The sequence below is a fragment of the Oreochromis aureus genome, linkage group 5 (genome assembly GCF_013358895.1).
Source record: "Oreochromis aureus strain Israel breed Guangdong linkage group 5, ZZ_aureus, whole genome shotgun sequence".
Taxonomy (NCBI): domain Eukaryota; kingdom Metazoa; phylum Chordata; class Actinopteri; order Cichliformes; family Cichlidae; genus Oreochromis; species Oreochromis aureus.
The window spans coordinates 5,957,235-5,969,542 of NC_052946.1; the positions used below are offsets into that span (position 1 = coordinate 5,957,235).

At 37.0% G+C, this 12,308-nt stretch overlaps 1 long non-coding RNA gene across 1 annotated transcript; it reads right to left on the bottom strand.

Moving 5' to 3' along the window:
• Positions 1-206: 206 nt before the first annotated feature.
• On the bottom strand, positions 207-2,148 carry LOC120440155. The gene is made up of 3 exons (XR_005613023.1): positions 1,956-2,148; positions 1,195-1,262; positions 207-524 (listed from the first exon to the last, which is right to left on the bottom strand). It is a non-coding gene; the product is annotated as an uncharacterized LOC120440155 (long non-coding RNA).
• Between the last annotated feature and the right edge of the window lie 10,160 nt (positions 2,149-12,308).

Consider the following 12,308-nt stretch of genomic DNA (forward strand, 5'->3'; position numbering starts at 1 on the left):
TTATGTTAAACGTGCTTAGACACAGGAAAAAAAATTACAACAACAACAAAAACAAACAAACACTTGCATGAATATACGTGCGAATGAGGCTTGTAAGAAAAGCACTGTATAAGTACCAGTGCATTTACAAATTACATTGCTGGTGAATTTATATTTATTCAACATGACACAAAGGTAATTTTGTAAACAATTTTATTAGAGACAAAAAGAGGATAAAAAGCTTCAAAGTGAAATCCAACCCTCATATCTCCTGGCTTTGAAACATCACCATAAGTGCCTTGAGGCAACTATTGTTGTGATTTGGCACTCGATACATAAAAATTAGCTGAATTGAATTGAACTGAATGGATAGAGAAATGCTTGAGGGACTCTAGTATTGTCATGCCTTTTCTTTTCATTGGCTTCATTTTTCAGTCCTGGAGTCCTGAACCAGCTTTACCGCTTCAGAGCTTGGAATACTCTCTACCAGAAAATCTTGAAGGGAGAATGCCCGAGTCCGAAGTTCAAGAGAAGTTGACAACGATCTGAAACACACCAGCAGGTCCACCTTTATTCTACTCTATTCTACTTATGCTCTATCATGTGTATTTGATCTGCAGAAATCTATGACAAGGTGTGTGCAGCCTAAATATGAAAATCCTGCATTTAAAAGTTTACTTAAGCAAGTTCTTATATAAATAAGCCTGGCTCCATGGTGTACCACACCCAGTCAACCATTTCCTGCTGATTGGTAATTTAGAAAGCTGTAAATATTATGAGAAGCATAGTTCAGCATTTAGTATTTTGTGAGGTTAAGAGAAATCCAATTTAGATATGTGTAACACGGATGATTTTAATTAGCTTTTGTGATACCTGATGCATGTTAATAAGATGTAAAGATGATAAGATGAGTATTCTTGCAGGAACCTCATGTTTATGAGGGTTTTTTTTCTAATTAACATTCAGATTATAATTAGTTATTATTAACTTATTGGGAAATGCAATTACATATATAGAACCTTAGTCACACAGACAAACAATGGGATACTGCAATGCTGTTAATGTTATCAGATAGTTCTCCTACATTAGAGTAAAGCTGAACACTACAAAGCTTAATATTCACACACTTTCCATACAAGTTTTGTATTCCACAATATGCTTTGTACAACAGCAGACATGCTCCAGACGCCGGCGCCATCTTTTTTTTTTTTTTACCTCTGACTGTTGTTATCAGGGTTCCAGCATGTTGCCTTATCTCCATTCACACTCTACAGTCCGCACAGCTACAACAGAGCAAAATGCCACATAGCGAATCAATCACATAAGAAAATATGTTATTAAAGTTTTGTCTTAGCAATGGAAAAACATAGCCTGAAGTGCGTTCCAAATTCTACCAAGATTGTAAGCACATTACCATCATGCACATATTGACACATTTGAGCAATCTAGCCGTTCATTAGCATTATCATAATTATTCACATAGCTGCAGATCCTGTTTAGTCTCTTCAGCTAACAGTTGCCTTTCAAAAATAATTACCCTGTAAAAATGTTGTGTGTACTTTTCTGTGCTCTAATGTATAGTAATGAGTACAAAATGCATTAAGATTCCCTATGGCCACCACTTGACATAATGAGTTTTCCCTATTTCTCATTTTGCTACAGTTTGAGAATGCATTATCACCCAGTACATATCTCATTTCAGAGTAAAACATCTTTTTTAAAGGTCAAAATAAGTGAAATGACAAAAAGCACATAAAAGGTAAGAATGCAGGGATTTTTCTACAAGAGCAATGTGGATGACTTGGGTGAGTTGTGTTGTTATCAGTGTATGTCTGCAACTAGCACACAAAACTTAAAGCCAGTGCTACCTTATATTTTGCTAATTCCTTTCTTCAGAGTGGTTATTAGATTGCCCCAAAACAAACAAACACACACTCGGAGAATAATTCACACTGACTCTTGGATTAGATACTTACTTGTAACTCTACTCTTTGTATTTGTCATTGCCTTCTCCAGCTGACACAAATTTCCATGTAGCACTGCATCAGACAGGCAGGCAAAGAGCTAGCATCACTAGCAGCCGAGCACAGTAACAGTACCCAGAGACTAACACCCATTATATTTAGGGATGGGTATCGAAACCTGGTTCTTGTTGAGAACCGGTTCCCACTGTTTCAATTCCTTGGAATTGTTTGCCATTTTTGCAAACGATTCCCTTATCGATTCCAGTCGCCTCGAATGACGTCACCACGTTGCGGAGCGTCATTTACCTGGCAGGGCGCCTAAGCGGCTCAGACGCTCAAAAGTTTGGTTATACTTTACGAGAACGGATGACAACAGGGCAACTTGCAATACTTGCAAAGTAGATATTTCATTTATGGGAGGAAACACTACGAATATGCAAAAGCATTTGCTCACAGAACACGCGATAACCTTAAATGAATGTCGTGTTCTTATTTCCGCTCCGGACTCGTGAATCTCAACCCAGCAGCAGCGGTAACGTTTGCACGTCCTCTCCCGTTAATGCGGCAGGTAAATAATCAGCTAACAGTGAATATTATGTTAGCGCGATCTGCCTTATTACAAAACCTGCCATTACTGTGCGCTGCATTTAGGTGACCATGATGAGACAGACAGAGTCTGGCTGGCTCACATGCTGGCAGTTCTCGCTGCAGTCTACCGGTAGCGTCTCCTTTCAGGCCAGGATAGACGAATGTCACCGAGCAGTGACTAAGTTTGTGGTCAAAGGCTTGCACCCATTTGCCCCGATTTTCGGTAAGTGAATGTGTTTAATTGTAGGCAGGGACATTACTGGATATTCTTGTGTAATTGCTACAGAATAATTTATGTTATACTTTGTTATTGCTACAGAAGAATATTTATTTTATTATTTTACATTTACATTTTTTTTTCCTGGGGACCCTGTGACACCCCATTGAAGAGCCGTAGGCTGTGGATCTCTTAAGATCTCACTGTTGGGTTTGTAAGGCCATGTTACTGCTAAATTTCTATCTTGTTCAAAGAGAAGATATAAAACAAAGTTCTAAGCTAATCGACCTGTGTTCTCCTTTTTAAAAAACAAGAATCGATAAAGAATCGAATCTTAAACAGAATCGAAAATGGAATCGGAATTGTGAAAATGTTATCACTACCCATCCCTAATTATAATGCATCTTTATGAGGAATTTCATGAGGTCAGTAAAGCTCATGTTTTCATGACATTAAAGTGTTTATCAAAAATGTTACCATGGCCAGCGTACACATTAACGTTAGCTGTTTAACTATTAGCAATCACCTGGTAGCCTCAATATGTTGTTATTAAGCTAGCAGGTAGCAGCTAATTCTAAAATTATACCATCAGTTATACATTATCAGTCCTGTCTATCAAATTTAGATCATCTTTTTTTTCCCTTAAATTCACAGATTAAAGTTGAATGTTAGTCTACCTGTGTAACTCATTTTGATCAGCACTGAAAGCATGGTGCCAAATCACCAGAACCACATGAAATAAACAGGGCTACAGCTGAATTCATTTTTCCTGACCCAGTATTGTTTTAATCGTATTATTTATTTATTTAAAAAGCCATTCTCCCAATTTTGTAATTGGCACTTTTGTCATTTTCCCTCATGGTATCTAAAATGGTATTGAGTACTGAGCAAGTGTGAATTTACAATAATATAAAGCATGTGTAAGATTTTCTTTTTTGGGCTTCTGCCTTTAGGAGTCGCCCCAGCTAGTCATCTGCCTCCACCTCACTCTACCCCTTGCATCCTGTTCTGTCAAACCAGCCCTCTGCATGCCCTCCTTCTGAATGTCATAGATGTAGTGATGTTGTAATGTCCGACTTTTGCGATTTTGCTGCTGCTACCATGTAGATTATTTAAAGTCTCTGGTAACCATGTTTGGACATGGCTGTGACGTGCTAAGTTGTTAAAATGAACAAAATTGTTTGACAACATCCACAGACTCTGTGAGTCCAAGGTACAGACTTCTTACATGGACATTTAGGCAGTTAACCAACCAGTAATGTTATTTGTTAGATATTTGTCTTAAAACATGTACCATAACCACAGACATGGTAGAGAGGTCCAGTTCAGTGACTCAAATTAGCAGAAGTGAGTCCTTGCATTACTGCATCATTTTTAGAATTATTTCATTGTGATTTATTTATCTATTTTACCAGATTATAACATATTTATTGCTGTTGCAGAGTTGCAGAGACTCTTTAACATGAGAACCTATTTGTACACTACTGAGTGTTTATTTGTTTATGCCTTATGATTTTGTGTGCGTTCTTGTGAAGACAGCTGCTAAAAAGTGTACTTTTGTGTAATTGGTTATTACTGCATGCATTTTAAGTCAGGATCTGTGTCAGTCAGGCCTGGTAACAACAGAGATTCTTGACAATTCAGACTGAGGCTAAACAGAGTCAGTTAAGACAGTGTGTGAGTGTGTGTGCAAAATGAGAGCAGCAAGTAAGTGCATGCTTAACCAAGCTCCAGCACCTCTTGATGCCGCATATGTCTCGTCCTCCTCCCATGGCGAGAAGCTCATCATCAGAATAGCACTCCCTTTTTTTCTCTCCCTTTCCCCGGTGCGCCACACTTGTTGAGGAGCTGTCACATCTTTCTCTCCCCTTTCCCTCCCTCTCCACTCTCTCTTTCCTCACTCTGTCATCTTTCCAGCGTGGCTGCAGGGGCGGATCAAAGCTGGGTGGAGGCGGAGGGAGAGGTGGGTGGGTGGGGGGTGTTAGAGAGAGAAGAAGCAGGATGAAGACGAAATATTTCTGTTTTTTCGGGGTGAAAGAGAGGACAGGGTTGCTCTGTGACACATATGCAAAGCCTCACCAAAATATGCTGCTGTGAGGAGTGCAGAGATTTGGGCTGCTCCTGAAAGGGCACGTACATGAATGGAAAAAAAGGCTAAGGCATATTCGTAATGATCAAATATAGAGCTGAATATTAATATCATACCCTTCCTTACCAATACAGAGGACTTAATAAGACACACACACGTGTCACCCAGTCTGATCGTGTGAGAAAGGTTAAACCAACATGGCTGGTGTTGTTTGAGAAGCCGCTGTCATTACAGATCGGAGGCGTGTAATAATGTTTTCATATGAATCCTCTTACACATATAGTGCAGTATTTTCTTTCTACCACAAGGTGACAGCGTTGGATGATCTGACCAAAGACTGTGAAATTACAGGCTCTGGCACATTTGACCCAGTAAATCACCTCATACTTCACTGCAAATGTTTAACTATATATTTGGGGAATACCAATTTAAAATATTGTAACAGGCAGTGGTTAATCTGTTTGGCTGTGCTAAAAAAATGCATGGATTTAGTGAAGGTGGTGCAAAAATCTATTTACTCATAGTTAACTATACATATAGATTTTTAATGCTATGTTAAGGATTCACATTAGAGACTCACACTGTTGTGTTATGTCTTTTTGTTATGTTGACCCAGAAACCTCATGGGAATATTTTCTAGAGTAAAATACTGAGGTAAAAAAATTATTTGAGAAAGAGTGCTTCTTGGATTTAAATTGTTTTTATTTGGATATCCGCTCTTTAAGTCTGACGTTATTAGGCATTTCCGGGTCCAAAAGTCGAAGGATCACTGCAGCATCACTGAGAGTTACAAACTTTCTAAATTCTTTCATCTTTAATAAAATGATCAGTGTGGCTGCTCTACAAGGTGTAACAATTAAGTTTAACATCCAGGCATCCATGAAAATAGAATTTATGAAATTTAACGAAGTTAGCAGGGAGTTAGCTCGCTAGTTTCCACCCAAACATAATACACCATGTTCTGACTGAGGGAAAAAATTCAAACGTACAGCTCTGCTATCACTTCCAACATAAATGAAGACAGAAAACTAAACAGCAGTGACGTTTGTAGGGTTACTGAAGCTGGTATATAATGATGTGCTAGCTACACAGCTATGGTTAGCATAATATAAACACATTAGCACAGTGAAGCTGGAGGATGAACGCTAACTTTTTTCCACTCTCACCGTGAGGGTTCCCGATGGTTAGGGACAAATGCAATCGCATGGCAGGATGCTGTAAACGGACCAAACTTCAGTCAGGAGAACAACTGAGATAATCCATCCACAATACGAGGTTAGTTATTAATATACTGCTGCATGGGCTGGGCTGTAGTTAATGATGTTAATGATGTTTTCGCAGCATGTGGGAGAAAAATAACCTGCAGTGAATTAGGTGCAGACAGTTAATATTTCCATGGCAACTTATACTCGATGTTTAAGATGATGATGAAGATGAAGCCAACCATCGTACGTGGAAAAACTTGCGATACATTGAGTATATTTCATATATTGCCTATCCCTAACTCAGCCTTGCCCTCCATACGACTTTAGAACACCTTGACAAACCAGGCAGGTGGGCCAGAATGCTCTTCATGGACTTCAGTTCTGTCTTTAACACTGTTGTCCCCAGCAAACTGGTGTCCAAACTCCAGAATCCGGGTCTGAGCAAAACCATTCGCACATGGATTTCCTAACAAACCACCCCCAGACTGTCAGGACTAGCAAACACACAATCTTGGTCTGAATTTGCTTCATGTTTTCCTTTTACTTAGTTCTATTTATAGTTTTATTTATACTGTTATGTTTTTTCTTAGTTCCATTCTCAATTCCTGGTTGTTTAGAGTTTATTGTCATCCTCTTGCGTCAGTCCCCTGTATTAAGTTCATTTGTGTCTGTGTTTCCCCATTTAGTTTACTTTGTTTTATTTTGATAGTTATTTGTCTCTAGTGCTTGGTGTTTAGTCCTACTTCCCCTCGTCTTGTTTGCTCCCGTGTGTTTCCTGCAGCTGTATCCAATTCCCATTATCCCTCATTGTGTATTTAAGCCCACTCAGTCCTTTGTTCCTTATCAGTGCATTAGTTATCCCTTCCTGTGCCATTTCCTGGATGGTTTGTTTTTCTACTTTCATGGTTTCCCTGGACTCCGGGATTTAGATACCTTTTGGACTTTGTTTCCCTTGGACTGTCTTCTCATACTCATTAAAGGCATATTATGCCTCCCATGTTTAAGTCTACATATGCTGCCGTATTCACACTCAACCTGACAGCCTCTGGAATCCCACAAGCTACAAGCTCTCCTTAAGTCCTCTTATTAAATACAACATCCAATGATCTTGCTGAAAAAGAAATTCATAATTTCTCATTGATAAATTTCTCTGTATTTATGAATAAGGATTTTAAATATGTAGGTCACTTGTTTTAAAATATCCACAGGTGCAACGTTTTGTTAAGGCAAAATAATCCATTATTTCCTAAACTTCTCAAACCAATGTTAATACATGAACCTTGTAAGAAAGGAGTTATCTCAAAAATGTATAAGAAAGTAGGGAGCTCCAAAACAAACACACAAAACCTAAGTCTGTCCAAGACATGACATTTACTTTTAAAGTAACACATTGTTTACATTGGTTTAAACAGACGATAGATTAGATCTTTCGAAGTACGGATTCTGTGTGTGTGATCACCATGTTCTGACTCCAACTTCTTTAGGTCTTACGTTTTGGAGCTTTTCATGTTATTGGTCCAGCATTTATCTAACGATTTCTACAGACCTGGACCTGGACTGCTTGGTTGCAGTTTTAAGAATAACTGACTCCACCAATTTTGTATGGTGACATTTGACAACTCCTACACCAACACTTTTTAATCTTATAAATCATGTTATAAAACATCTGGATTGGGGAAAAAGTCATCTAAAAAAACAAAACAACAACAACAAGAGCATTTTTCTAATGAAATCTGTTAACCTTTTTTTTTTTTTTTTTAATTATTGTAATGAGCTGCATTTATCTGCTACCTCCTTCCCCCATCACATTTTCTCTTTGAGTATGGTTAGGCGTATGCTATTAAATATTTCAGATTTTTTCCTTTTTGTATAAATTTGACAAGTATGGATCTCTTTATGGATGTTTTAAACTCGGCATCTGAATATTCAGATCTTTGCATTTGAGGATAAGATTTTTTAATTATATTCTGTATTTAAGCCACTAAAGACAAGCTAATATGGTAGAAGATATGTCTTTCTAAGCCCTGTCAGTAATCTAAATAACTATGTATCTAGACAATCCTAAAAAAAACAACATCATTTTATGGGAGAACATTTTGAAAAATGGAAACTATTGTTCTTATTTTCTTGTTCTAACAAATAAAAAGAAATCATTCAACTTCAAATGCCCTTTGCAATGCTCCAGAAACCCCCGCAAAACTCCTGAGAAGGGTCCCAAACCAAACCTACGGAAACTTTAGCAAAGTTTAATGACCTACATTTACTGAGAGACAAGCAGTTCTTCAATTGATATTCTCAGTCCTCTGGAGTTCTGACACACTTGTACTGGTCATGCCCGAGATGAGTTACATTTTAAAAGTCATTTCTTGGCCATGGCTGAGGGTTTTGCAATTGCCAATCCTTGCACATCAAATGTACATGACCTAAAACAGCTAATATTATAGAATGTCATTGAGGTAGAGGTCATCTGCTTTTCAAATGAAGAGGTCTTTAAGGAATACCAGACCTCTAGTAAACCCAAGAACTAGAAGTTAGCGAGCGCCAGATGGCGTATTTAGAAAAATGAATCAAAAGGGCAAGAGGAAGGCATTCACAGATGGGCTGTAACTGACCCACAAACAAAATATTAGAAGGCATAAAAGCACAGTCTGCTTGGACCTTGTCAGTAATTGGATGGATGGTTAGTTTAAGCGTATTTCTCTAAAAGCTGAACAAAAACTCAGAGGTAGTTGAAGGTGCTCTCTTGCTTTATGGCTCTGTTCAGGTGAAGAGAGTCTTGTTGAAAAATAATTGATTATAATGAAACTTTACAAAGTTAGAGATTGTATCTATTAGTATCAGAGGTAAGCAAGAGGCATCATAAGAGGCCGATGGCATTAAAAATCTTGAATTAAAAGAGGCGGAATTCTGGAAGATAAATTAGGCCAGAGGTTCCCAAAGTGTGGGGCCCGCCTCCTAGGGGGGGCGTGGTATGGAAAAAAAAAACAAAAAACAAAAAAAAAAAGTGCCAAGGTAGGTCTGTCCAAATCACGAACAAACAGCATCCCACAGTTGTTTATGTTTTTAAACCCATTTTGCACAGATAGGCAATGTTGAATATTATTACACAGGAAAAAACACCATGACGCCTCTGCCTTTCTAAATGGAGGGACAGTAACTGCGTGTGTATATGTAAGCGTGTAAAACCTGAAGATAGTAAGATTAACAGTAACAGTATTTTGTCTCTATCTGCCATTCTGCAAAAAAAAGTTTGGGAACCACTGAATTAGGCAGTGCTTCAAAAGAACTGCCCAGCGGTTTTTCAAAGATCTCTGCCTAATGTTGACATGCTTTGGTGACACCTATTTGACTGTCAGACCATTTAGTGACAATAGGTAGCAAAAAAGTCAACATAATTTTAAAAAGTGTAGCCAGAGCAAAAATGCCTTAAAAACATTCTTTTTACTGGCCACCCAGTGGTGACAACTGTGGTTGTACAAAGATTCCCAGTTGTATAGAGGGATAAGAGCTGTCTTGCTTTGTCACCATAGTAAACACTGGTTACATTATGGGTTAAATCCATTCATTAAATTATATATATTCTAAGAATCAGGCTATGCTAATTAGTTAATTACCTATCAGTCACAAGTTGTTAGCCAATAAGAACGCAATTTCACAGTTGCATCAGCCCCTTCTAAACTCAACAGGACAAATGCAAAAATACTCATTCTGAGGCTTCATGTTTCTTTTATATTTTTATCATATATTTTACTGTCATTAGATTCATTTTGCTAATGAGAATACATTACCATCACTTTGTTGATCCCTTAGCTTCTAATCTAGTGATTTTTAATCTGTCCAGTATGTTAGAGCATGACCGTATACTTGACAAGGTATATTGTTCTTCTCATCTCAATCTACTGTGAAAACTATGATGGTGAACATTTTACCTGTTAAACAACATGTTAGCATTGTCACTGTAGGGATTTTCATTGCAGAATGATTTACCTGAAATGTAGTGAAGACCATCTTCTTCTTTTGACTCTCCTGTTATGGCTCACCAAAGCTGAGTATCGACCTCTACCTCACATCTCTTCTGTCACATCAACCCTCTTCAGTTCCTTTCTCCTTCTGTGCAATATCAAACTATCTTCTCGGTGCTCCTCCTCTTCTCTTATTCCCTGTTAGCGTCATCAAGAAACATCAAGATAAAAATGTTTACTTGTTTTATGCATTTACCTCCTCCAATGACCTTATATTGTTGATAGTGTTTGTGAGCAGCTCATTCTGTCTGTAAACACAATACCTAAAAAATATATTCTGGTAAAACCTTACAGGGGTATAGAATGGGGTCATGTTAACAATCCTTTAAAATGTGGTTTACATCCACCAAGGTCTTCAAAGTCTACTAAATGATTATTGGTTGATAATATTATTATTAATTATTATTAATAATTAATAATAATAATAATAATTAATATAGAAACTATGATTCTTACAAATGTGTTGTGTATTGTCAACATTTAGAAAGTCCCATATAAAGATTTAAGAAATCATGTGACATTAGACCTCTGGTCTCTCCTTCAAGGACAACAGATTGATTTAAATTTCAAAGTGATAATAATGCCATATAGAGCTGTTTTAAACAATTTTTACTGCAGTGTTTTATATTAATAACTTGTAGGCATATGTAGGAAATGATACATGGGGATTATAGTTCATCCAAATATCATAATAATAATAATAATAATAATGATGCATTTATATAGCGCTTTTCGGGACCCTCAAAGCGCTTTACAATCCTGTCACATTTGACCTATGATCTCACTTTTACATTTCACATCAGTCTTTCTCTCAAGTTGACTCCCAAATGTGTTACATCTTTAGACAAAGTATTGTCAAGAGAAAGAAAATGAGCTGCCTGGTCAGCTAGAAAAATACTGTAGTGTAATATTATATAATAATAAAAAGTTATTTATGTCCAGTTATTTACAGTTCAATGCTTTTTATCCGTTATCCAAGTACTTTGTGACTGTTTTGTTGTCTAACCTGTGCCTTTCTCTTATGTTTTTTTTATACATCCATATTTTGGACATATTCCTATTGATTGTATATATTTCTCCTGTTTGCCATTTGTTCCTGCTGTTTACTGTTTATATTGTATTCCAGCACAGTTGGTGTGAAGCACCCGCAATTTTGTTGTACATGACAATGACAATTCTATTCTATTCTATTCTATTCTATTCTATTCTATTACATACTCCTACATAATGTTTATTACCACCCATGGGGTGAACTGTCTTGGTGGAGGTTTGGGCTCTCAGAATGCTTCTTGTTTATTGGAATTTTTGTGACCATGTAACAGCACTGACGAAGCAGAAGACAGATTAAATTTGCTGTTCTGTGTCTTGAAACATGCTATTTTATATGGGTTATATGCACTGTTGGTCAAGTTACTTGAAAATAGTAATTAGTTACTGATTACTTCTCCACGAAAGTAATCCTGTTACTTTTCTGATTACTAATTTTCAAAAGGAATTAGTTACTTTATTACTTAGTTACTTTTTAAAAGCATGATACACAACCTGAGTACATAATAAAGCAACAGACCTTTCTGCCCAATTCTATTTTTTCTGCATAATCCATCATATAAAATTGAATCAAATGAAAAAGTCTCATTTTAAAAATTGTTTTATGAGTTTTAATATTTTAACTTTATGCACATTGCATTTAGCAAAAATTAAATTATATTCTGTCTTTGACTTGAAGAAATTTGTTTAACATTTAAACCTATTTTCTGCATATTCCAGCATATGAAATGAAATGAAATAAAATAAAATAAAATAATGTTTTGTGTTTACACTCTCTCTTTCAAATAGATGCAAGTAAAACACAGCAAAAAATAAATAAAATCACAGATTCAGCAGCACTGAGTCCTGTCTCTTAAATCTATCTTCACCTGTTTAGCAGGAGTGGAGGTTTGCCACCGCAGCAGTCATGTCAGTGGGGGGGATCCAGGGGTTTCTCTGTGAATGTCACATTCCCATGGCAGCATGCTCGGTGCTTGCTCAGATTTGAAGTTTAATTTTTTGCTGTAGAAAGAAGTTTTCTTCCCATGCAGAGTGCACAGCGGACGCTAATGTTTTTGTCACTTTTTACAGAGTCAAACTCAAAGTAATGTCAGTACTTCCACGCTTTAAACGCTGCATGGTCGTACTCTCGCTGCACTCCATACATGAAAAAAGTAATCGGATTCCAGTAATGTAGTTGTAGTAGTTGTAACACAT